The sequence below is a fragment of the Gallus gallus genome, chromosome Z (genome assembly GCF_016699485.2).
Source record: "Gallus gallus isolate bGalGal1 chromosome Z, bGalGal1.mat.broiler.GRCg7b, whole genome shotgun sequence".
NCBI lineage: Eukaryota > Metazoa > Chordata > Aves > Galliformes > Phasianidae > Gallus > Gallus gallus.
In genome coordinates, this window is record NC_052572.1 from 83,204,443 (window position 1) to 83,231,604 (window position 27,162).

The 27,162-nt window shown below is 43.3% G+C and overlaps 1 long non-coding RNA gene and 1 other non-coding gene across 6 annotated transcripts; both read right to left on the reverse strand.

Annotated features, from left to right (window-relative positions):
- Window positions 1-10,450: 10,450 nt before the first annotated feature.
- Window positions 10,451-18,536, reverse strand: LOC121108487. 5 transcript variants are annotated; one of them, XR_006932501.1, is made up of 5 exons: window positions 18,185-18,536; window positions 17,852-17,938; window positions 15,829-15,914; window positions 15,672-15,737; window positions 10,451-13,599 (listed from the first exon to the last, which is right to left on the reverse strand). It is a non-coding gene; the product is annotated as an uncharacterized LOC121108487 (long non-coding RNA). The 5 variants fall into 5 exon arrangements; XR_005843025.2 differs by having other exon boundaries at window positions 15,829-17,192; XR_005843026.2 differs by having other exon boundaries at window positions 15,829-17,195.
- MIR31 (microRNA 31) lies at window positions 10,658-10,751 on the reverse strand. Its single transcript, NR_031499.1, has one exon. It is a non-coding gene; the product is annotated as a microRNA 31 (primary transcript).
- Window positions 18,537-27,162: the final 8,626 nt, after the last annotated feature.

The window sequence follows — 27,162 nt, forward strand, 5'->3', positions numbered from 1 at the left end:
AAGTACTCAGCCAATGAGGAACCAGGGGAGGAAGAGAGAAGCGTCGGCTAATGGGGCTGAAAAGATGTCATCCTGTTTTCTGCGTGCCATTGCAATTGCAAATAAAATCTGCTTTATCAGAGATGCCGTGCTGATGAATTCTTGGGGTATTTCCAACAGGAGCCTCGAGTGAGAGCCCGGAAACATAGATGAAGTAAGAGGACCAGTTTTAACCACTGAGTGTTCTAATCACGAGACTAAGCACTGGGTGTCTGTGGAATCTGGAGAACTGTCTTGTCTGATTCGTGGGCTTGGAAGGGAGTGGGACCAACTGTTTGGATGGAAAGTGTAATTGTAATGGTATATGGAAGCATAATTGAGGGTATGTGGAAGTGTAATTGAGGGTCCGAATAGCGAAATAGTGTAAAAAGGCAAAAGGGTGAAAGGAAAGGTGAGTTTATGTGCGCTGGCACGAGAGCAACCCCTGCAGAACGCTTGGAGTGAGAGAGCCAGGGCCAGACACTGCCACTGTAAACAGTGCTGCTCGCAAAAGGGGGGTGGGCAATGGAAGTGAGGATAGCCCTCATCTGCAGGGAGCTAAGGAAACCCAAAATCCAGTGTTAGCACTGCAAGCCTCCGGAAGGGAGGAGCTGAAACCGAAAAGTAATGCTAGTCGGTTCTGTAATGATGAGAGTTTGGAAAGTGAAGAAGGTTTGGGAAAGACACAGGCTGAGGAAGGCAAATCACTAGGAGCGAGGTGTAACAGGGATGTCAGGACCGAAGAGAGGCAAGCGATATGGGAAAACTGACTGAGGAACAGAGATATTGGACAAGCCTTGAATTAAGGAAAATAAGTCAGGTTAAAAGCTATTTATGTGCTTTCATGGGGTGCTGAATCGGCAGCTGCAGATGTGGCCTTGCAAAGACAGCTTTTGGCTGCCGATAGCCAATGCTTTTCTACAGGCTTAGATAATGAGTGCAGACAGCGGGTGTCCTGTTTCCCCAAGTGACATTGTTCAGGTACCCTATGTCTGGAATGCAGACAGCAGGCGAGGACAGTAAACCACAAATTAACAAAGAAGGAGCAGATAGGTGGAAGGAGTCGTAGCCGATGAGACGACCGGCCAAAGCCAGCCAAGGGTCCTCCAACCTGACCCAGCTCAAAGAGCACACAGTGAGGAAGACGACAGCCTTCATGAGATAGACCACCAAACAACCACCGAGAGATACGACGCGTGTGCAGACTCCCACACTGGACAACCCTCTTTTACCTACTGTATCTGAATAAACTCTTTACTTTCTTATGTTTGTTCTTTTTCGGCCTTTCTTGAGATCCGGAAAATGTAAAAACATCTAGTTTTCATGTGCATTCTAGGGGAAATATGTCTTTCTAAGCACGGGCTTTGTCACTCAGGAAAAGCCAAGCTATGAGTAGATTTGCCTTTCAAAATAGAAAAGCATCTTCTGAAATTCTCTTAAACGCATCTCTGGGGTTTTGCCAATTAGGTCACATTTGAGCTCGCAATACAGAGAAGCAAGACTGACAAACAGTAGCCAGGTTTCTACTTGGGGTCTGCCTTTAATCAGTGGAATTGCCCTCTATCTTAGGAAGTGGATAGATCAATCCCCCAGCAGAAGAAACGGGGCAGGGGAGGCGGCTGACCAGCAGGGCTGAGCAAGGACCTGCAGCTTAAACTGAGGGAAAAGAGGGAAACGGACAGAAAGTGGAAGCAGGGTTGTGTGGCCTGGGAAGAATAGAGGGACGTTGTCCACACGTGAAGAAATAAGACTGGGAAAGCCAAGGCACAGGTAGAGCTGAACTTGGCGAGGGACGTGAAAAATAACACCAAGGGGTTCTACAGGTACATAAGCAGGAGGAGACAGGCCAAGAAGAGTGTTCCCCCTCTGATAAATAAGAACGGACAGCTGGCTTCCTCAGACATGGGTAAAGCTGAGGTGCTCAAGAAGTGCTTTGCCTCGGTCTTCACGGGTGGTCCGGCTCCTCCCCATGTCTGCCAGGACCCTGAAGATCTAGGCGTGGGTGAGAGGCGCAAGTTCCATCCCACTGTCCGAGACCTCCTCATGAAATTGAACATATATATGTCCACGGGACCGGATGACATCCATCCCAGGGTTCTGGAAGAGATGGCTGATGTGGTTGCCGAGCTGCATTGTTAAGAAAGGCAGAAAGGAAGACCCGGGCAACTAGAGGCCGGTGAGCCTCACCTCTGTGCCTCAGAAGAGCATGCAGCACATCCTCCTAGAAGGAGGCACATACATGTTAAGGCACATATGAGAGGAAGAGGTGATTCGAGACAGCCAGCATGGCTTCACCAAGGGCAGTTCGTGCCTGACCAATCTGGTGGCCTCCTATGATGGAGTGACGGCTTCGGTGGACAGGGGAAGGGCAATGGATGTCATCTACCTGGACTTCTGCAAAGCCTTTGGTGTTGTCTTTCACCGCATCCTTCTCTCTGAATTGGAGAGGCATGGATTTGTAGGCTGGACGCTTTGGTGGATTAAGAATTGGTTGGCTGGTCGCAGCCAAAGGGTTGTGATCAACGGGTCTGTGTCAGGGTGGAGGCCGGTCACAAGCGATGTCCCTCAGGGGTCGGTCTTGGGATCGATGCTCTTCAACATCTTTATCAGTGACACAGACAGTGGCATCGAGAGCACCCTCAGCAAGCTTGCAGATGACACCAAGCTGAGTGGTGCAGTCGATACGTTGGAAGGAAGGGAAGCCATCCAGAGGGACCTAGACAGGCTGGAGAAGTGGGCTCATGACAACCTAATGAGGTTCATTAAGGCCAAATGGAAGGTGTTACGTTTGGGCCGGGGCAATCCCAGGTGTTTATGCAGACTGGGTGAAGAACCCCTTGAGAGCAGCCCTGTGGAGAAGGACTTGGGGGTCCTGGTGGACGAGCAGCTGGACATGAACCAGCAGTGTGCAGTCCTAAAGGGAGCCTATAAACAGGAGGGGAGTCAACTCTTGGAAAGGGTAGATAATAGCAGGACAAGGGGAAATGGTTTTAACTTGAAGGAGGGAAGATTTAGGTTGGATGCCAGAGGGAAGTTCTTCACTATGAGAGTGGTAAGGAGCTGGAACAGGCTGCCCAGAGAGGCTGTAGATGTTATCTGTAGTATTTTTAGTGCTATAGATATGTTTATACAGTGCAGCTATGTCCTCCAGAAATAAGATGTTGCCATGATTCACCTCCCTTCACAGAATATGCTGATTTCTGTGCAGTTTGTTGAGGGTAAGGCTCAGTATTGTTTATGATCTATAGTTCCAGAGTTGGAGCCAAAACACTTTTATTGTTGGCAATATTTACTTTTCTTTCAGAAGTGACAGATCAAAACTTTTTAGAATGTTTGGAAGTTCAATTTCTTGGCCCAGTTCAGCAAATCAAAAAGCATGTAATTTTTCACAAGATGGGAGGTTTGGTTTCCTACCCACGCTCTCTTGAAATAAATCCAGTTTTAACCAGGAGATAAAATTGTACGCTTATCTCACTAAAACAAGTATCAACCGTTGCATCTTCTGGTAAATTCCAGGAGCTGATCATATTGTGGCTTGTCTCACTACAATCAAAGGTGTCCTGCAGTGTGCTGTTCTTTGTGATTAATGGTACTACATTTGATTAATTTCATATAGCTTCAGTCATATCAGTCAACATAGAATCACAGAATCATAGAATTGCTCAGGTTGGAAAAGACCTTAAAGATCAAGCCCAAGCACAGCCTAACTATACTACCCTAACTAACAACTCTCCGCTAAATCATGTCCCTAAGCACTACATCCAAATTGCTTTTAAACACATTCAACCACCTCCCTGGGGAGCTCATTCCAGTGTTTAACAACAGTGTTTCCTGATATCCAACCTAAGCTTACTCTGGCACAACTTGAGGTCATTTCCCCTTGTCCTGTCACCTGTCAGCAGTGAGAAGAGACCTACCCCACTCTCACTGTAAGCACCTTTCAGGTATTGGAAGAGAGCAATAAGGTCTCCTCTCAGCCTCCTTTTCCCCATACTGAACAGCCCCAGTTCCTTCAGTCGCTCCTCGTAGGCCATAGTCTCCAAGCCCTTCACAAGCCTTGTTGCCCTTCTCTGGACCTGCTTCAGCACCTCCCTGTCCTTTCTGTACTGAGGTACCCAAAACTGAACACAGCACTCAAGGTGAGGCCTCACCAGTGCTGAGTACAGGGCAGGATGAGTTCCCTAGTCCTGCTCACCACACCATTCCTGATACAAGCCAGGATGCCATTGGCCTTCTTGGCCACCTGGGCACACTGCTGGCTCATATTCAGCCAACTGTCCATCAGTACACCAAGGTCCCTTTCCATCAGGTAGCTTTCCAGCCACTCCTCCCCACGCCTGTAGGGTTGGCTGGGGTTGTTGTGACCAAAATGCAGGACCCGACCCTTGGCCTTGTTGAAACTCATACAAGTCAACCTTGGCCCATCTATCCAGTCTATGCAGGTCCCTCTGTAGTGCCTTTCTCCCCTCAGGCAAATCAACACTTCCTCCCACTTTGGTGTCATCTGTGTTTACAATTGCTGATAAGCAGTGTTGTACAGAGCCAAAGCCATTCTCAGTAAAGGGCCCAAGGAGCTGGGAGGGAACAGGACTAGGACAGCTGACTTATACTGGCCCAGAAGATGCTCCATGCCATACGACGTCATGGAGAAGGAGTTCTGAAGAGAACAGGAGCTCATCTTGGTTTTTTCCACTGCTCAGGGAGGTTAGTTGGGTATCAGCCAGGGGGTGGTGGGCAGTTGCTTGTACATCACTTTTTATGTACATTCATATATTTGCATATAATCATTATCCTTTTCCTTTTCTCTATCTTAGTAAGTAGTTTTATGTCAATCCACAAGTCCTGCTTTGTTCTTTTTTTCTGATTCTCTCATCGCACTGCGAAGAAGGGGGAGTAAGAGAATGGCTGTGGTGCTTAGCCACCTGCCAGGTTAGACCTCAACCAGCATTTCAGCGCCCAGTCTGGGGCACAAGGGGTTGAGATGAGAGCAGACCTGATCAGAGTTGCCACACAGTGTTGTGGAAGTTTGGTAATTGCTGGTCGTTATGTTGATTTTTTTTCCCTATTTAGTGAGATCTTTGAGAGTCTTCTCATGGATCTATATTGTGTAGCACCCTCCTTGCTGCTTATTTTCCCTACTGCGTTTGATGTTATCTCTGGGGGTTGAATTAAGGATTTTATTATGCTGTGCCGTGTGGCCATAGCTTATCACAAAATTGGCAGCTGAGGAAACTATGTTTTCTGTGTATCCTGCACTGCAGCCATCTTTGGGCTTTGGAAGCCATATTGTTGATACTACTAGTAATTACACTCTTTGCTTTGTCACCTAAAGGAGCCTGGCTATGGAGGAGATAGGTCAGGATACTTTCCAGCAGTTCCTCAGCCTCCATTTCACTTTTCCTTCTTTCCCTCAAGCTCAAGAACTACTTACAACAGCTTTTGAGAATTTTGAATATCTATGGGATGTTCAAATCAGTATGCTTCTATTGCTGCATGTTGTGAATGTGTTTCTGATAATGTTTAAGATTAAACAGTTATTTAAGAATACTGTCCAGAGAACTGCCCTGACATGGGATAGTTCTGAATGGCAGGGAATGTGGGATGGTATGGGCAGGTGCCTAGAGTGTTGGGCACCCCCACTTTGGAACAGTTTGGAACTTTACCTCTAAGCAACTGCAGAATCCTGAAAATCTAATAGAATATTTGGAAAAGGTCTGCTCTCACCCTGGCAATCCTGAACAGGCACAAATCACTGCAGCATGCTGGGCTCCTGGCCTATGCCCACTGAGCAGTTGAGGGTGCACTGCCACTGCCCCACCACTGCTTCAATCCCTGTCCAAAATACTATACAGGGTCTTGAAAAGCAAGTCTTGTGGTGACAATGTTACTCCAGAAAGAGCTGAATCAGCAAACAAGACTCATTTCTAAAACAACCTCATGAACACCTGGGCGAAAAAGCACGGCAGTGAGTGGGTGTATCACATCCTTTAGGATGCACCAGCCTCTGGACTGAATGATAGAGTGGACTGTTAAAGACTATATTGAGAGCAATGGATACTGGGACATTCAAACACTGAGACACATGTTTAGCAAAAGCCACCTGGGTAGTCAGCACTTGGGGATCTACCAACTGAGCTGGTCCTGCCCAATCAGACCTCCTGCATACTGAAGTATGAGATGAAGTCTGGGTGCACAAAAAGAACGTGCTAAGCAAGACAGTCTGGGTTACTCCTGCCTCAGGAAAGGGCAGGCCTATTCATGAGATTGCTTTTGCTCAAAGACCTGGGTATTCAGTGGGTAATGCAAAAGGATGAGGATGTCCATTGTGTCCCTCAAGGTGATTTGGTGCTGGGTGAGACCAGCCAGTAACGTAAACTGTGTATGTTAAACGGCTACATAATACTGCATGTCATCATTATCATGGTTGTTATGTGTCTTGTTAACGGTATTGTGCTAACAACCACCCAGGCTAAAGAAGAATTAACTCCACTGGAACCAGAACTAGCTTCTGCATGCAGTAACCCAACAATCACAACAAGGCTGTGTGTCCACAGCTACTAGGCTGTTCCATGGTCACTGCTCTATCATAATACAGGTCGCAGAACCCAGCAACATAAACCGAAACATAGCTTCAACTGAAAGAGCTGCAAAAAACAACTAAGAAATATTACTTGCAAATGTAATATAAATTCTCTTTTTTTTTTTAATAAATTCAAAGAAGGAGGGGAAAAATACAACTACAGTCTTAAATGTGAGTTTTAAAGAATTTGATCCGTGTGTGATCTGAGGCAATAAATGTGCACACCATTCCAGTCTCACATGCTTACTGAATATAAGTTGGTAAAAAAAAGACACAGCTTTTGAAAAAATACAGAGACTTCAGGGAGGGGATAGAAAATTAATGTAAGCATATGTCACACTTAAAGGTCCTGACTGTGACTGTCCAGGGGCCGCTCTTAAGATGAGTACTTAAAAACTGGGCTTTCGTGGTATAGAATCATAGAATCACTAGGCTGGAAAAGCCCCCTGAGATCATCTAGTTCAACCGTCCACCTACCACCAATATTTCCCACTAAATCATGTCCCTTGGTACCACATCTACACATTTCTTGAATGCTTGTCTGACCACTCTTACAATGAATAAATTTTTCCTAATATCCAACCTGGACCTCCTCCCCCATGCAACTTGAGGATACTCTCTCTCATCCTATTGCTAGTTACATGGGAGAAGAGGCTGACCCCCACCTCACTACAACCTCCTTTCAGGTCGCTGTAGAGAGCAATAAGATCACCCCCGAGCTACCTCTTCTCCAGACTGAACAATCTCAGCTCCTTCACTTGCTCCTTGCAGGACTTGTGCTCCAGACCCCTCACAGCTTTGTTGCCCTTCTCTGAACACACTCCAGAGCCTCAGTGTCATTCCTGTAGTGAAGGGGCCAAAAGTGAACACAGTACTGGAGGTGCAGCCTCACCAGGACTGAGTACAGAGGGATGATCACTTCCCTGCTCCTGCTGGCAACACTATTCTTTATACAAGCTAGAAAGTCATTGGCCTTCTTGGCCACCTGGGCACACTGCTGGCTCACATTCAGCCAAGTGTCAGGCAACACCCCTAGGTCCATTTCCTCCAAACAGCCGTTCAGCCACTCTGCCCCAAGCCTGTAGTGATGCATGGGGTTGTTACGACCAAAGTGCAGGACCCAGCACCCAGTCTTAGAATCACTGAATGCTTTGGGTAGAAAAGGACCTTTAAGATCAACAGTTCCAACTCCCCTCTCAGAGGTAGGGACACCTACTAGAGCAGGTTGCTCAAAGACACATCCAGCCTGGTCTCGTTGAATTTCATCCCAGTGTTCTCAGGCCAGTGATCTAAGATGTCTAGATTACTCTGAAGGGCCTTCTTACCCTAAGGCAGATCAACACTTCCTCTCAATTTGGCATCAATTGCAAACTTACTGAGGGTGAACTCAATGCCCTCATCCAGATAATCAGTAAAGATACTAAACTGGACAGGCCCCTAGTACCAACTCCTAGGGAACACCACTCATGATCAGTCATCAGCTGACTTTAAGTCCATTCACCACCACTCTCTGGGCCCAGCCATCCAGGCAGTCCTTTACCCAGCAAAGTGTGTATCTGTCCAAGACACAGGCTGCCAGCTTCTCTAGAAGAATACTGCGGGAGACAGTGTCAAAGGCTTTGAAGTACAGGTAGACTACATCAATACATAGTCTTCCCCATCCACCATACTGGTCACCCAGTCAAAGAAGATCAGGTTGGTCAAGCAGGACCTGCCTTTTATGATTCCGTGCTGGCTGGGGCTGATCCTCCACCTGTCCCCCACAGAGTGTGTGATCTCTCCCAAGGTGATCTTCTCCATACCCTTCCCTGGCACCAAGTTCAGGCTGACAGGCCTGTAGTTCCCCAGATCCTCTTTATGACCCTCCCTGTAGATGGGAGTCATGCTGGCAAGCCTCCATACCTCTGGCACCTCTCTGGCTGACCAGGAACAGTGGCAGATGACAGAAAGCAGCTTGACCATCATATCTGCCAGCTCCTTCAGCACCCTCTGGTGAATGCCACCCAGCCCCATGGACTTGCACTGCATCCTATATCCACCATTTATCAGAGGGAAAAAAAATGAAAAATATATAGTCTAGAAACTTGTTAGAATGAAAGAACATTCTCTGCAAATCTGCAATCACCACAGATGCCCTGGCTTAAGAATAGAGTTACTGTGGGAAACACAAAAAAAAACCTGTATTCTAAACAGAAGAGCATTTGGTTTCGGTAAATGCTGCAAAAATGAATGTAATTTATAAAGGGTAAAGGCTATCACTATAAAGAGAGCTACCATACAATTCAAAATGTTTGGTTTTGATGATAAAACACCAGGACAAAATTTTGATTTTGACATATGAGTGAAGTATAATCTATTAAAAGCAGCAGGTATATAATTCTATGAAGTTCAAAGAATACAATGTCTATTCCACCTGAGACTGAAAAAGATTTTTTGGAAAAATCTGACAACATAAAAACAGCACGTCTGTATTAAGATCTCATACCTGTGGTACAGTTTGCTTCAGACTGGAGTTCAGTGTACACATTTTAAATCTGATATCTTGAAAATAACGAATAATGGCACTCGAATGATGTGAGTAGGTCCCAGAAAAGACACAACATCTGTGCCAGGTAATACAGAGGCCTGAGCTGTGTTCTGAAGTTTGAGAAATAGGAGATTTTAATTTTGCATGAATAAGCTTTTTTTTTTTCATCTCTGCTTGTGACTTCCTCTAAGAATGCTGTTTTTTCAACAAATATTGGTCAAACTCAGTACATATGAAAGCAGTTTCAAAGAGACATGAAACTTGTAGAGTTGTCAGTGCAAAACAACTGCTGGAACTGTGCACAATTTGGAGTCAATGTAGGTTTTATTATGCTTTGGCTTTTTGCTGTTTTGTTTGTTTAACAGCACTACCGATCATGAGACTCTCAATGTAGATTTTCCAAAGCAAAGCTCTAATTTGGTTAAGCAACATAATAGGTAGACTACTATAGCATAGACACATAGCATTTTCTTCATCCATGAAATTTACATTTTTCTTGAGGCTCCCTTCACAGCATCACAACATCTTTGTCAATGGTTTAACATCAAAGGCATCTAAACACCTCATGGCCACTCTCTTATTCTCCCTCAACAGAACGGGGAAAAATGCAATAGAAATCTTGGAGGTTGAAATAAGTATAGGGAGATTGCTCACCAATTAATGCCATAGGCAGAACTGATTCAGCATAGGGAGAATAATATAATTCATTGTCTATTACTAACAGAATATAGCTAGGAGAATCAAAAAGAAAAGAAAAACATCATTCCCCCCCCCCATCCACCATCTTCTATCTCCTCTGCTTGAGCAGTACAGGGGAATGGATACTGCAGCTAGTCCATAATTCTTCATCTCTGCTGCTCCTCCATGGTTGCGCTCTGCCCCTGCTACACCGTGGGCTCCTCCATGGCCACACATGGAGACTGCTCTGTGTGTTGTCCATGGGCTGCAAGGAAGTTCTGCTCCTTGCCTGGAGCACCTCCTGCCTTCCTGCACTGCCCTCGATGCCTGCAGGCCTTCTCTCTCTTGCATTCCTCACTGCACTCTCCCAGCTGCTGCTGTGCAGCAGTTTTCCCTTCCCTCCATCTGCTCTCCCAGCACCCAGCATCACTCACAGCTCAGTGCTGGTGCTGGTGGGTCCCTTTTGGAGCCGCTGGACCTGGTCTGTCCTGACATGGGGCAGTGCTGGGCTCTGCTGACAGAAGTTATTCCTGCCTGTAGCACCTCTATTACAAAACCTTGCTGTGTCAGCCCAATACAAACTTTTTCAAGAGTATATTTTACTGTTTGGGATTTTTTTTTAAATGTGGTTTACTTTTTTTTTTTTCCCCCAAGGGCTGGAAACAGCTCAGTGAAACACAGCTACAGCATTCCTTCAGTGTTGCTCCTTCAGTCTTTGACTACCAGCACATTCTCATTGCTCAGAACTCTTTATTAGATAGCTCCCAGCAGAACGTACAAACACTAAAAAAAAAAAATCATTGTTAGTGCAAAAAATACGTCCATTACAATTTAGAATCTGTCTCTGACGCAAACAGACAGGAAAGATGACAATATGTTGGCATAGCAGGTTTTTAGGTTAACAGCTATGCCAACATCTTGCCTCCCCTCCAGCTCTGCATGAAAGAACTTGTTAGAAAGCCATCTGTAGGAACCATATAACCTCTTAATGCATATGATCTGAAATAGAAATCCAAAATTTAGGCAGAAGCTTTACACTTATGTAAAACATCCAAGTATCAATCCCACAGCACAGTGTGCAGTAACTCTCCCGTGAGTTGTTTTTCACCCCTGGGGCTATGTGATCCAAGAAAAGCCTTGACAAAGGGCTGTTTTGACTTCTGTGCTTAGAACAGTTCCAGAGCACAGCCAGTGTTTGCTTATCTCTTTTTTATAAAGCAACAATATGTTGAGGATTTCCCTTAAAGACATACTGATGAAATCCAGCACAGAGCATGGTAGACGTAGGGAAGTATCTTCTATACAGTAACAGAAGCATATTCTGAAGTGACTTCATTTTAAACACTCATTTTGTAAATTTGTTTGATCTCTTCACCCTAGATTTACCTAAAACAAAGACAAAAAAACAAAAAACAAAAAAAAAAACAAAAAAAGATGCCAAAGCAGGATATTCAAAACACAGTCCTCTGCTGTCAGAAAACTCTATCAGTAGGCAGTTTCACAAGACACCCAAACAACACAGCATGCTGTAAGTGATCTGAAGAAAACGTGTTCCAGTGAATCTTTTTAAAAGCTGTGGTTTCCACACAGCATTGCCTCCTTCACGTGCTACAGTTCTTACCACTGTTAAAGTCACAAAGTGATTTTCCATTACCATATATAATCCAGAGCTGTCTAAAGAGAACAGCACAGAACGGAAACCATCACAGAACTAAGCACTTAATAACACTCTACAATGACAGAAAAACTACGTCTTCTTGTTCTTGTTAACCTATGTCTTTCATTAACGTTACAATTATTATGCAGGCTGACATTGTTTCACAGTCTGAGGCCTCTTTCACCACTCGTTATTCCCTTGTAGCAAAGCAGTGCAGAGTCAAAGACGTGAATGACATAACATTCTAGATTCCCTTTGAAATTGTTTCTAAATCCAGTGTAAGCAACAGCTTCTAAATCTCCTACTTGAAAATAACATCAGTGAATTCCACTAGAATTGTCCAGTTCGTCTGCTCTATCTCTGGATAGGAAAGAGTTTTAATTCTTCAAAATAGGAAGCAATTTTAAAATTCAAGATGCATACTTTATAATAACCGTGGATATATTGGAAAAAAAAACATGATTATCTTTTTCACCTAAATTTGTCTTTGCTAAATATTTCTGCCCTTAGAATTTATGCTGTAAATATCTTTGCAGCATGTATGCTTACCTTTTCTTTACCTTCAAGGATATCTTATAAATTAGTACGGCTATGATAAAAATTCTCCAGTCCCTGGAGGGCAGTGTATGAAGTTCAGCTTAGACTGGACTTAGAACAACGTAAGTATTACTTCTCAGCTGCATATCCCAGCTGTGCCATTAACCCAAAGATTCAGCATGCAGTATAATCTAGAACCTACCAGCTGGGTCAAACCACGGGCAAGCTGATGCTTTGCAGCAGTAACATGCTGCCTCTGGAAGTTAATATCCCATTTAAAAATCACCGCTGAAACTGAAATCAGACCTCTAAGGCTTGCAGAAAAACCATTAGCAACTTGCAGGACACCACGATTCTGACAGGCTACTGAGAACATAAAAAGTTACTCGTGAGGAAATAAAATGACCGGTAAATGTAATATAATTAATGGTGTTTTGCAGACTTCAGTGCTTCTCCAGAGGTCCCATGAGCTAACAAGAGAAAAAAGGTTAACTGCTAGGCAATACATCAAGTCTATGTCAATATGCCAAAGGCACAAAGCAAACCATCTGTTGAAAGACTCATTTTCTGATTAAGTAGAAAAATTAATTGTAGCTAATAAAAGCAGAGGAGGGAAGGGTAAAGGCTGGCAGTATATTTTTCTCAAATACTTGCCCATTTCATCTGTTTACAAGTTCAGAAGCAGTACACAACTTCTCTTCAGTACAACCAGGTAGGCTGGCAATGAGGACAACAAACAAGTCTACAGGCTGACTTCATTAACACATTAAAGCCTTTCCCTCTCTCACACTGCTGCCTCACAAAAGCAAAACCATAAATGTGAAAGTATCTTGAAACAAAGGCTAAACTCCTCATAAAGTTCAGCCTGCAGGGTTCATGGAGGGGAGGGAGGAAGGGAGGAATAGCTACTGTTAATCTGTTTCACTGTGACCTTGCAGGAGAGAACACAAATAAATACGCATTCCAGCCCCCAGCATCACCCACATTCTGCATATAGATGTGCTCTGGCCAGGTTTAGGCAACCAATATCTTTGGTTTTGAAGGATCTTTGTTTTAAAAACAAGTATTTTGGCACCTTCTGACATGCACGAACTACTTCAGTGTATTTTGTCATTAATTATAGAGAGACTATGCCCAATTTCCTCAGAATAATAGCCTGAATTTTTTAAAGATAAGGACCTGTCATGAAATGATTGAACCGTATTTCAGTTAATTTCCATCTGTCACACTGGTTACGGTATTTCTGTTGCCATCACGGGCAGCATGAGCACTTTTTCTGAAGAAAAGAAAAGTTCTGCTTCAGAGGAACAAACGCCAGGCATGCAGACACAACACTGCTGGAGCGTCACGTTCTGAATCCTACTGACCTGGTGAAAAGTCAGGAGGTGCTCCAAACTGCAAGGTCATCACGGCCAAAGCTCTCCCGTGGACCAGCTTCTCAAAGAGTATTTGGTGGAGGACTTCTGAAAATCTCAACGTATTCTGCACCGGAAAGCAGGTGAAAGGAATAAGCAGGCAGCAACTGATTCCGCCATCCGTCTTTGATGTGAAGTTTTCAGGTGGGAATGCACAAGCAATTAAAAAAAAAAAAAGAAAGCACAGCTGGAAACAGAAGAGACACAGAGCAGATCAAAACGTTAACTGAGGAAAAACGTACTGCTTTCTGAAGGATTCAAATCTATCTGTCCCTCACACCAAATTACTTGGCCAAAGAGAATTTTAAAAATTATTCATCCAGCAGCATCTATTCCCTTATTCCAGGATAAAATACCAGTTCTGATTGGACTTGACTCAGCAGAACAGTTTTCTTTCACCAGCTAAAGGATTCTCCATAGTAATTTTCCTTGGATATTCATCAGGCTAAATGTAAAAAAAAAAATCCCATCTCTTCCTCACTGCTCCCAACACCTCAGAGATTTCCTGAGAGTGTGATCCATATCATTTTCCTGCACGGTGGCAAAAACTATGCCAGATTCAGAAGTGTGATGAACAGATTCCAAGTAATTAACTGGATTCTGGATGGAGCCCATTACATCTACGTGCACTTCTGTATTATTTTTTTTTTAATTCCTAGCTTTGCCTCTGTGAAACTGAAAACAAAAATACATGAACACAAGTTGTGCAGGTTTTCCTTCACCTTTACATCTCCATGCTGGCGTCAGTGGGGAATTGAGCGATTCTCATCTTCCCCCATAGATCAATATACTCATTCCCCTAATAATTCATAGCTTGCTTTGAGCTCATTCAGTCTTCACAACTAACACCACTACAAGAGATGAACTACTGATTCTCTAAACCATCATTTCTGTCCTCAAAAATTCCTAACTTTTTGCAGATGTCTGTGAGAGTAACAGAGATGCATAGCATAGAGCACAACTAAGAAATTCTGTGTCTTTCTCTGGATAACAAAAAAATGTGCATTTTCAATATGAGAGATTATTGGGAAGGCAGCAGTTCACTGAAGCATCCCACAGAGGCATGTATTCTCAGATATCCTGAATCCTGAGCCTCTGGAAGAGCCAGCAACCGTAAGGTGGTTCAAGAACCATATTGTGAGGTGCTTGAGCTAGATGGGTTTGTTCAAGCTGTTAGCTGCTTGGTACTGAAACTTAACAGGCCAGTGTAGAACCTCACCTGATAAAGATGAAGAAACTGACCCTTACTCAGCTGTCCGGTCTCACAATTTGCTCTCAAAAAAAACACCAGCTTATAATATATATATTATATATATATTAGATATGTATATATATTAGATATATATATATTAGATATATTAGATATGTATATATATATCTGTTTAAAGGTGCTGGAACTTTAGTTTAACTTCATTCGTTTACATACATACATATGAAAATAAGCATTTCACCAATATTTGAAGTAAGCAGTACACTAAGCACGTTGCAGTGGTAAAGTCTGCAACACTAAGGGCATCTTTGAACAATATCACATATTACACCAAAAAAACAACAACAAAAAAAAGCACCAAAAAGGCAATTTCGAGGCTTATACAGAACTGGATGGCACAAAACACCTGATGCTACAGATGCTACAGCAAATATATCTGCAGTCCTTACTTACAAAACAAATCCCTGCAGACTTCATGTAAGCCTTTGCATTAAGAAATACTTGTAGGATGAAATCCCTGCTTTTAACAATTTGCTGCATGTGATGCAGCTCCTCAAGTAAAATTTCAGCTTCTTCCATGAAATAATTTGTCCCATCAACTTCAAAAACTAGAAGTGATGTTATACTTTCAGAAGTACAGTCTGTTTAACTAGGAAAGTTAACACACCCGTTTCCCAAATCCAAACTACCAACTTAAAGGATTTACAATAAAATTTTGTAAGACTAAGAAGGAAACTAGGCTGAAATATATTTTTCTAAAAAAATTAAATCATTCTCTTTTCCTGGACAGGTCAAATGCAGTGATAGCTGTCATCAACTGATCAGTAAAGACATTTCATAAACCTGTGTTAAAACTTCTTACCTATCTTTACCATTAAAAAATGATTCAACTGATACAGTAGAAACAATTTTGGATTACGGGGCCCTTATAATTCCCCAGTCTTCCGTTTACACCTCACTGGTTTGCTGGAAGCAAAGCATCATTTGATGGCAGACAAAATGGCCTTCTGTCTAAGTCCAGTGTTAGATACGAAGGTTGGCGGCCCTACCTGTGGCAGGGGGGTTGGAGCTTCACGATCCTTGAGGTCCTTCCCAGCCCAAGCCATTCTATGATTCTATACAAACAGATTTTACCAGTGATTAGGGGTAAGCAGGAACAGACGATTGCTTGCATTTGGAAATACGACTGTGAATGAAACTACAAACCAAGTGATGTTGCTCCATTCCCCTGTCAGAATTTCATTCTTCCAGGACACTCTGTGAGGTATTGGTACCAGATGGGAAATAATAAACTGAGGAAAAAGAAAAAAAAATTAAAAAAAGCAGCTGCCTTTCTCTGAACACTTTCCTTTCCCCAGTGAGAACTGGTTTCCTCTGACAGTTAGATGATGTACGCAGAGCCCAGTGCAGTAGAGAGCAGAACTGCTGGAATGTAAGGTGATGATAGGAAGCCCTGGTTCTTCTGGTTGCAGGACTTCCTATAGGGAATGCCCCGTAGTACAGGGCATTCTATGAACTTATACCAAGTTCAGCTTTGTCACTGGAAGACTCATTTCAATAATGTCAGTTATTTTCATAATTAAGATATGATAAAAAAGAAATACCCACATCACTCGTCTGGGTGCAAGATGCTCGATGGCCATGGGACACAGAGAGATGCTTGCAAAAGGATTTCATGCGTAAAATTCAATTTAAATGCAGCATGATGTATCACTGCTGAACTAAGGGCAATGCTCTGTCATCAGTACATTGCAGCGATTAAAACTTCCAGAACTGAGGAACAGAGCACAGCTCCTGTTCTGCAGAGCTGCAGAATCCAGAGCGGTCTGGGAATTTGGTACGTATGCCAGAGCATTTTATGATTTCTACCTCGTGGGTTTCACCTGGACTGCACTGTAAGGCATTATGAAGGACTTTATGAAGGAAAGCACTGAGGCTGTCAGAAAAGTTAGTGCAGGCCTCAGATAGACACACAGTATGGGTCACGATAGCTTTGCATGATGACTGTGTCATTATAACCATAACACACACGAACATGATCAGTCATTAGCAATTTTGCAACCAACATTTTTTTTTTAATGTTGTTGCTATTCGATACATTATTCTGTGCTCTTCACACTGCTCTGCATCACTGCTCTCAACTGGGTCTGATATTCTCAGTTGCACTTCCAATAAAGGAGTCCCCTGCAGCACCATCTCCCCACTCATCTCAAGATCCGCATTTCAGACACTGGCAGTAAAGACAGCAATGGCAATTGGTTATTCTGTTTTCAGGCAAGAAACTCTTCTGCAACTGCGGCCCGTCCTGCAAATACCCACAGCAACCTGTTTGTTTTCCAAAGTTAGAAAGAAACAATTAGAATTTAAAAACCCAACACACCCAAACAGGCAAAAACCAAACATAAAACCCCTGCTTAGTTACTTGCCCAAAGCCCAGAATCTGAGATCAACAACTGTGCTAATGCATTTCCTTGTAACTTGAAGGTTGCGTCCCCTTTTTGCAGTCACACAGATCCGAGATCCTTCCACTCCCACACATGGTTGCACTGCTGTCTCCGAGGCCTGGGCTGCTGCTTTGAAAACAAAACCTTGATAATGAAAACCTATTCTTGCCTTCAGAGGTTTAAAACATTTTCCCTACGAAGGAAAGTTTTATTTCAATTGAGGGTTCAGTCATGAGCTGGGCGATTACACCATCTAAATTTTCTTCAGTCCTTCCGTACAGAGAAGCACGAAGAACTTAATAACAAATCTACGGCTACCCACAATCGTGATGCCACGTTCAGAACCAAGACATAAATAGTGAAGAATTGCTCAGAATACACTTTGTCCAGTCATGTTTTATAGAAGCGTGGCTTTTTTTCCTCCCGTTTGCACCTAATCCTACTGACTTTGAGCAGAACGTGTGTGGGCTCAGATGCTCCCAAGCACAAAGTGATACAGAACACTTTTCCTTTTAGAAATGTAAAACCCACAACCTCAAATGCATGTGCAGTGCAAGCGTTTAATTCCACCTTAGCACAATTTATGACTGTTTTAAGTAGCTTTCTGAAAAACAAAGCTAAGCAGACCTAAGGAGAGGTATGAGAGGGAAGCTGGACGACATGGTTACGTGGCAGAAGCCATCAAGTGCCCCCCCCGAACGAGGGGAATGGAAACTGGAGATTTCTGCACGGCACAGAGCACAGGTCCACGGCCTGCACCACTGCTCGGCTGCCAGAGATCTCACCTGATGGAGATCCCGGCAGGCAGTCCGTACCGGCAGCCTCTCAAACGCGTCGCTGCCGCACAGTAACGCCGCCTTTAAAGAAGCACACTGAAAATATACATATATATGTAACTAATTTTTAAAAAGTGCTTTCAGAGAGAAAACAGCGGGGAAGCGCGACGTTCCGCAGCGCTTATAAGTTACAGGTAATTTGCTTATGGCCTCAGCTGCACAGAGCTAAAAGAGCCAGGTGGATACGGCAGAGCGAGCCCTCGTGTGAGCGGAAAGCAGCACGTCTGCCGGCATCCACAGAGCGAAGCGCTGCGAGACCCGCGCGGGGCTCCGCGCCCTCACCTGAGCGGGCTGCGCCTGCACGGCCGCCCTTCCGCCTTCACTCGTACTCCGGCGATCCTCGCAGACGGGTATTACTGCACGGTGCCGCCCGTCCCGCGTCAGCACGACTACTTCTCGTCAGACTAAGAGCTCACCTCGCCCCGGTGGCCGCCCGGCAGCTCCTGGGACCCGCGCACACCTTGGCCGGGCAGCGAGCTCCTCCAGCAGCGCCCGCCCGCACGGCCGGCGGGAACGGCCGGGCAGCTCCGGCCACCGCTTCAGAGCGCGGCTTCCCGCCGTGGCCTCGCAGCGCCGGTCCCCGCCGGCATAAGAACTCCGCGCTGCTCACCCTCCGCACCAAGATGGTTCTGGCAGGGCCCCAAGCCGTCGGTCCCGCCCCGCCCCGCCCCGCCCGGCCCCGCCTTGCTCCGCCCCCTCCCTTCCATCCGCCGGTCGGGCGCCCGATCCGGCTGACAGCTGAGCTGCGCTGCCTCCACCGTGTCGCTCACCTGCCGGCGCTCTGCCCGCAGAGGACAGCGGGGAAGGGGAGCGGAGGGAAGGGGAAAGACAGAGGGAGAAAGGGAATAAAAAAAGAAGGAGAGAAAGAAAGGAAAACAAAGGGAGAAAGGGACTAAGGAAAGAAAGGGAATGAAACGAAAGAGAGAAAGGAAGGAAGAGAATGAAAAAGAAAGAAAGAGAAATAAAGAATAAGAAAGACACGAAGGTTAGGCACAGTTTCATCAGTAATCAGTCGAATTGCTTGAGAATGAAGGTGGTGAATGCCTGCTGAGCAGAGCAGGTGGAGAGCTTAGTTTTGTATCGTGGTGCTCCTGAAAAAATCCTTATGATTTCTTTCTGGTTCCTTCTTACAGTCCAGCAAGTCTGCGGCAGAAGCTGCAAATAGAAGTGAACTTTTTTAGAAGCTTGATCTTCAAGGTGACGCTGCCATACAGGACAGGCAGCTCCGAGCTTTCATTCCAATAACTATGTAGCTATACATACACCATAGAGAAGTGTGCTGCTGATTAAAAGCAATGCCAACTTCCAAATCCAGCTTCCAGTTGCTTCCGATATCGGTGCATCAGTAAAATCAGTGATCAGGCAATTACAATTTTCAATACTTCCCTCCACGCTCAGTTAATTGTGCAGTTCTATGCTGTTTTGTGCAGTGCCCTCACATCAGTTTGGTACACCACTTTGAAATTAAAAGAAAGTAGTTGCAAACCTACAAAAACGACAGAGCAGCTAAACCTCTGTAAAATCCAGCTCTGAATTTTGAGCTGACGGCTGTGCTTTAAAATACCCCCATTCGGATGTGTTTTAGGTATTCCCCCTGGATAATTTATTTCAGTTCACCGACATAATTGGTACGATGAAGGAAAGCATACAGTTCTGGTTGAGCAGTCACGGCGTGGACCTCTGCCTCATGTCCATTTTTCATGTTCATTTTTTTAAGCAAAAAGCATATTGTAGCCCTCTTTTTGCAGTATTTTACCTCATTTTGTCAGGCTATGGTACAAAGACAAGAGGAAAAGAAAAGATTTTCAGTTCTGCCACATCTGGACGGTTACGAGCTGTTCTTTAATGCCACCTCTAAGAGACAGTGCAGACTTCCTGGAGGAGACAACTTTCTGGCTCAGGATAGCCATCTCTCCCCTGCGTTTGCCTTTCAAACCAACTGGCTGCAGACTGTTTGCCAGCTGTAAAGTTACAGCACTTTTAATTAGCATCTGCTCAGTGAGGGGGAGAAAGAACACATACAACACATGTAGACCCTTGCTGATTCACTCCATGACCAGCATGGCTCAGGCAGACCACACAGCCACGGTGCAACTGTGTTTTACCTGAGTGCATTGGAGCTTGGTCGTGTCTGCTTCAGGACATTCCTGATTGTGGGAGCTGCTTCTCAGGTGCTTCTCACAGTGTAGGCAATGTTCATGTGTGTTGACCGGGCTTCCTCTGCTTCCACTCATGACTAATGCAGTGTAGCTTCGTGAGAAACACGGAAACTGCTTGCTTGAGAAACTAACAGCAGAGGATCACTCTACAAACATCCTGAACATGGCTGTAGGCAAAATCCTATTTTGTAATGCTTCCTTTCCCTCTTCCTTTCCTTCTTTCTTTCTATCTCTCTCTTTCCTTCCTTCCTTCTTTCCTTCTTTCTTTCTTTTCTTCTTTCTCAGGAGCAACTGAGAACAGCTGGAGAAGGAGTCCACTGAACCACATGTCTGCAGACAACCTTCCTCTGTAGCATCTGCTGGTTCTGAACAGTCCTCTAACCTCAAGGGTAGCTGTCACTGCAAAGACAGCTGAGCAGACCCTGCTGCAGAGCCAGGCTCCCAGCAGAACTGGCACTGTAATTATTTTAATGTTTGCATTGAGGCCATACCTTTTAGATATTAATAGCATTATTCAGAGAAGAAAAGCAACAGCAGCCACACAGCACTGAAAAATTGAGTGCATCAACTTGATCTTGTCATCCACCACATTTTTGTCTGTGCTCAGTGTATTGAGGTGTATCAGAAAATGAGAGCAATATCCACAGATTCAGTGGGTTCACAAAGTAGCCTGTGCATTTCTTTTGCTTTTTTTTGTTAAAACATTTTAGATTGTCCATGCATACTGTGATACTGGTATCCAGTCTAGTTAAATCTACAATTTATGCACATAGTGTTTAATATAATATATTGTATATATATAATATTATACATATACATACATTTTTAACTTAAGGACGTAGCCGTTGAAGCAAACAGCTCTTTGAAATGTTTGCAGATAATCTGTGCTTTGTAGATCAGAAACAATGTTGAGTGAACAGGCTGAAGTCAGTGTTGCAGCTGAGCAAGGAGCTCTAGAGTGCAGTCTCTGTCCTCACTCAGCAGGAATGAGGCAGAGCACTTGCAGCATGGGATGGGAGGGACAGATCAGCTCAGGAAGCTTTGTTCCATCAATGCTGTCCACCTTCAAAGACAGAGACGTTCCCTGATGGAAATGCCTGAGAAGTGAGTACAGAGAAGTGAAAGCTCTTTTCAATGACAGCAACATCAAATACTGTGTCTAGCAGCTTGTTTGACCTATTCCTTTGGCCCAACCTATTTCCATTGCCTTCTTCACTATCTTCAGACAGACCACTGAGAGAGCAGGAATGCCAAAAAGAAGACATGAATTCAAGATGAAGTGAGTAACCTTCAAACTTCAGATCTACATCATGAGGTCTAGAAGATGTGCACAGAAATATGGAGCTCAGGAAAGACCTACTTGACCCCATATGCTCTGTAATGGTAAAACATTTATTTGATTGTGACTCTTTGGTATCCTTTTGTCCTTTATTTCTGAGTAAAAGGGACGTTTTTCATGAAATTAATCCATTCACCTCTAAGATTAAGAAGAACACATACCAGCTACCTCATAATTACCAATGCTCCCATTGGGTGTCTATCACACCAAACATATTAAAACAGTGAAGGCTCAAATGAGCCCAAATGGTGATTTCCAAAAGGTTACTTTTCAGTAAAGCTGGAGAGCCTCTTGTCACATTGTGCCTACCACTCACATAGGTTTAGGGCTGGAGGGTATTTACACTGTTCTCTCCAAGGTCAAAGTAAATTCTGCATATTCCTTTAAATCGCAAAACTCAGGCAAATAACTTCACATCAAACTTAGTTAACAGTAAAAGTAGGATGCTGCTGCTTCCCCACAACCCCATCCACGTTCCCATCTAGAAGAGTCTAAGGCAGTTTGCTTGTCAAAAGCTAATCAAATGTGTATTGACTAATGACCTAAATTAGGTGTTTTGCCTTTTCTAAATGTTGCAGTTTGTCACATCCATTGTTTTTACCTTGCTTTATATTAAAAGGTGGAGGACTTCAGTGAGGTCAAAACTAGCTCTGCTATTATTCATTTGAATACTGCCAAGAGTTCTCCTCCACAGCCACCAGTTCCCACCTCGCTGAGTTTTAAACCCTCATACATCTGTATTTAACTGTAGCACTGTAGGAGCACTATGAGATACTGGAAATGTATTAGAGGTTTTGGCAGTGTGTGTGAGGCTGACCACAAAAAAAGGAAATCAAGGGAGTCAAGTTGTTGGGGATGGACTCTTCGGTGATGAGCAAAAATGGAACAAGAGACAGTGCGTAAAAACTTGAACACAAGAAGTTCTATGCTAATACAAGAAAGAACTTCTTTGCTGCAGGAGTGACAGAAAAGCAGAATAGGCTGCCCAGGGTGAGATATTCAAGACCAGTCTGGGCGCCTATCTCTGTGACCTACTGTAGGCAGTGTGTTACAGCAGAGGAGTTGGAACTTGATGATCTCTAGAGGTCCCTTCCAAGCTCTATAGTGCTGTGATACTGTGATTCCGAGGAATACTTAAAATACACTTTTTGCAGAACAACACCTGGTAAGAGGTGAATCAGTTAAAAGAAGTTAGAAAGAGTCTTCAATACCACCTATTTCTGGGCATGCTGATGAGGAGTAAGAGAACAATATTTTTACTGTATTTTATTGTCTTTATGTGAAGGCAGCAGAAAGGATCAGTTTGAATATAATTGAATACGGACTATATTTTCTGAAAGCAATTCATGGCAATTTACTAATCAATTCAGCATTTCAAATAATGTTAAACTCCTCTTCCCCTGAAGGCTTTTTATTGCTGATTGAAGTGACTTACTTCTGAATAGCTGATGCATGTGCTCTTCACTCAAAATGAAAAAAACAATGGTTGCTCAATAAGGTCATAGAATTATTGCCAGCAGTGTCTGTAGGTGTCACTTGGACAGGCTCTACTAAGTATAAGGAAGAAAAATTTCTTTACGCTCATCCCAGATTTTCCTGGATAGTTCTCTAAAACAGAAACTATGCCTTTTGTTTTGGAAAAACTTTGTATTTTGCATATGCTGAACATTGAATTATAAATATGAAAAGGATGAAAGGTTGTTTGTGTGAGGATATGGCATTCAGTTCAAGCAATTTGGAAGTTCCTCTGTAAGAAAAAGTAAGAGAAAAATAGATTGAGTCATACACTGTGACATTTAACACCATTCTTTCTTGTTGTTGTCAAAATCTGGCGTTCAAAAAGAACAGGTTTATCTCAGTGGTATTTCCATACACGAGGGCTGCTCTGAAAATAATGCCTCCTTCTTTTTTATGTTGGCCCATAACATCAGAGGCAGGTATTGGCGATATGGCTGTAAAGGCTGAGCCTTCCTGCCAGTATTCCATTCCATGTTGTTGCCGTGTGTCAGATGGCAGCAGAGGGGCAGTGTGACAAAGTGGTGTCTGCCATGGAAGTGCAGATGAAGCAAAGGTGTGGCTCTGAATTCCTCCATGCGGAAAAAAATGGCATCCATTAATATTCATCAGTGCTTGTTCAAAGTTTATGGAGATCAACCAGTGGATACGAACACAGTGAGGCAGTGAGTGGTGCATTTCAGCAGTGGTGACTACGTCAGTGGTCACCTCCACCGGTGCAGATTCTTAGGAGCACAGTCTGCAGGCTTTTGCTCATGGCAGATGAAAATGCACACTTAATGGTGGTGATTATGTTGAAAAACAGTGTTTTGTAGCTGGGATTTGCTCTATCAAACAGTGTTATTGTGCTCTTTGTATCTGTTGTAGTTTCCGTGGAAACAAATGGGGGACTTTACTTTCAGAGAAACTGAAGTAAATAAAATTTATGTAAGAGCACACATAATATATATGTAAAATTTTCATGAAGCATATATTACAGCTTGTCTTTGATTTATTTTCGTGGAATAAGAAAACTCATTTTTTCCTTCTTCAGTGTATACATGCTCTTTTGTCTTGTCCTAAAATCTGCCTGGCGTCTAAGAGAGCAAACTTATACTAGTTCCAATGCAGTTATTGTTATGCAGTACCATGTCTCTTCAGAGACTTAGGATTTTACCATGGACTGTGGAGTAATGAACTCAGTTTGTTACTGACTTTGGTAATGTAGTTCAGTTAGAGCTCAGTTCTACTGGGCAGAAACCCACTGGCACTGAACAATTTTTGAATTATAGGGTGATATGAAATTATACATGGTATAACATATTGTTAATGACAGAGGTAGGCTGGGAAGGAATTAGTTAATATAGAATGATACTTTAAATTTGATTCCTTATCAGTGTGCTGCATCTGGATGGTCAGAACAGAGCAAGTCGTGCTGAGTCTATTCACACTATTCTAAGATTCCGTTTATGGATATTCTATTTCAATATTTTATGCTCGGTGCACACATTTAATTTAGTTGGACTGCACACAGACGTATAGCTGGCCATAAGTAAATGTATTTTTTGGATCAATTCCTTTGAGAAAAACATAGAATCTGTTAATAAGAATGAGAGTGAGTAGAACATATATATTTTTTTTAATTCCGATGGGAGAGATTTCCCAGTTGTGTTTGACAGAAGGTATTTTTATTTCAGTGGTACAGCCCTGTTGGGGAACGAGGGCTCCATTTATAAGGCAGCATGTGTTATTGCTGTAGAGTCTTCTGTAGAGTCTTAAAGGAAGCAGATATTTGGAAAACTCTTAAGAAGTTTTGGGGATATCATCTTGATAAATTGTGCCCCTGTTTCAAAAGTTGGGGAGAAAAGAGCAGGGCCTTAACACGATGTGGAGGTGCATGCAGACAGCACCTGCAGTCAATGTCCATGAGAGAGCTGCCAAGCTTACAGTAAACACGGTTATCCACGTGCATTAATGTGCGGCTCAGCCTGTTTCAGATTAAGCTCGTCAATTAGTTCAGTGAAAGTGGAGCTTTGGGAAGGCTGGTGGGTGTATTTACACCGCGGGTACTGCAGCTCCACAGACACACGTGAGTTGTTTCCTTACTGCATGCTTGGGCAAGGCCACTGCTGCTGCACAGAGCCCAGTGCAGGCCACTGCACAGACATTTGCAGAGCTGTCAGAGAGCAGGGTTTGCAGCCTGCTGAGTTCCATGCTGCTGCTGACACTGGTATACAAACCTTGTGCAAGTGCACAAACTCCACCCAATGCACTATTTGTTCTCTCCTCTGGGATCTGTGGAGATGCTTAAACAGTACGTCTAAATTGTATTTCATGCAAGGAAATGCCACTGGATTAACTAATTTCAGAACCCACAGGGCACAGTCCTGCCTCTGTGGGGCACAGCACTCCTGGCAATTGATTACTCCGAGAGATGGAATCAATTAGGGCATAATCTGAAGGACTAGTTATTTTTTGGAGCCATCTGGTTGTCTCTGTTACCATAACAGGCATCTCTGTAGCTTCACGTGGAATGGCTGCATACTACCTGAGCCTTCCTGAGCACAGTGCTGCTTTTATAACTTTTTGAAAAAGGCTCCTGTTCTGCAGGAGCAAAATCTATCAAGAAGACTTTCAAGCATACTGAAATGTACCAGGTTTAGATTTTATGGGGAAATCAGTCAAAATTTCAAGAACTTTCCTGTAGCCTTCAATATCAATCTAAAAGACAGACAATAACATTTTGCAGTCTCTTTTAGCAGGCACCTACTGATCTCATGGTGCCCACCCCACTGTGTGAGGAAGTAATTCAGTTTTTCACTGCCAATGCAGCTTCCACAAGTAAACAACAAAATAAACATTCAGAGAGCTTGTATCACTAAACAAAGCGATTACATCTGTAGGATTGCAACCGCTCCCAGGTTTGGTGGTAGAAGTAATTATTAGTGTGACACAGATGCACTATTTGCTCTTTCATTAATTTTCTTTTTGTTTTTATCTTTAAGGCATGGTAGAGGTGTAAGTAGAGCAGAACTGCTTGCTGTGCCTGGGTGCCCCAGAACCGCTGGTACTTGGATAAAGCGTATCCAGTTTCTTAATCAACAGTCTTTTTGGGCATCTTTATCTTCCTATTCCTTGTTTTCATTATACAGCATCCTCAACTCTAACAATGAAGAAATAACAAAACATACTTACTGAGGAGTCCTTTTAAAAAGTTACATGCTGGATGAAGGACTGGCACATGAGTATCAGCCAGTCTGATTCTGTGGCCCATTCCAAATGGTTGCCCAGGTGCGATAGAGAAGTAGGTAATAGCCAATAATACGACTAAGGAACTGATTGAACAATAGTCAAGACATATGTCAAATATGAGTAGATGGTAGACCTTTAGATGGACATTTTTTGTAAACTAGAAAATATTTTATTTTACCACCATTTCATAGTAGTTATGAGAACTGTGTGGCAGGACTTCACTATTCCCTTGAAGAAGTCACTGGAATATACTATACGCAAATACAAAATAATTGTAGTGAACATATAACTTTCATTTAAGAATTGCTTTTGTGCATAAAGCTTGGAGGGTGACCCACAGCATGACTGCTGCCATGATGTTTCTATGTCATACCCATAGGAACTGAGAGAGCCTTGCTTAAGATGTTCATAGTTCATTCTACTTGAATTAAATCTGTGTAGACCCTCTAGAAAACACTGGAGTCTGGCTGTATCCTCTGCATTTGTCACCACTGAACTGTTAAAGCTTAATTAATTTAAAAACCTGTGAAAGTATCAGATTTTTCTTAGATGAGCAGAACCAAAGTAGCAAGGTTTGAGTTTCAGATAAATTCTGCAGTTTTTATTTGTCATTCTTACTTCAGTAGACATTCAAGGGCAATTATGCAGCCAATATTAATATACAACCACTTTCTAAATAGTATCCTAGCAATTTCTTGTGGTTTCTGAGTCACACTCTCTGTTAAAGCCTCAAGGTAACTTGATTTCTCTGCCTTGCCTCAATTTCTTGCCTCTTTTACCAATCACTAGCTCTGATTCTAATTGTTCATGGTTTTTTCTTCTTCAACCATGACCCCTATGATCTTGTTTTGTTTGGAAATGACTAAATAGCCAGACATGTCTCATTCAACCTGGAACTAAATGATCCTTAAAGTCCCCTCCTTCCCAAACCATCCCATGATTCTAATTCATTTCTAACTTGGAGTTTACTAAAATGCAGAATGTAACAAGAAAATTAGATTTTAGTAGCTTTGGAA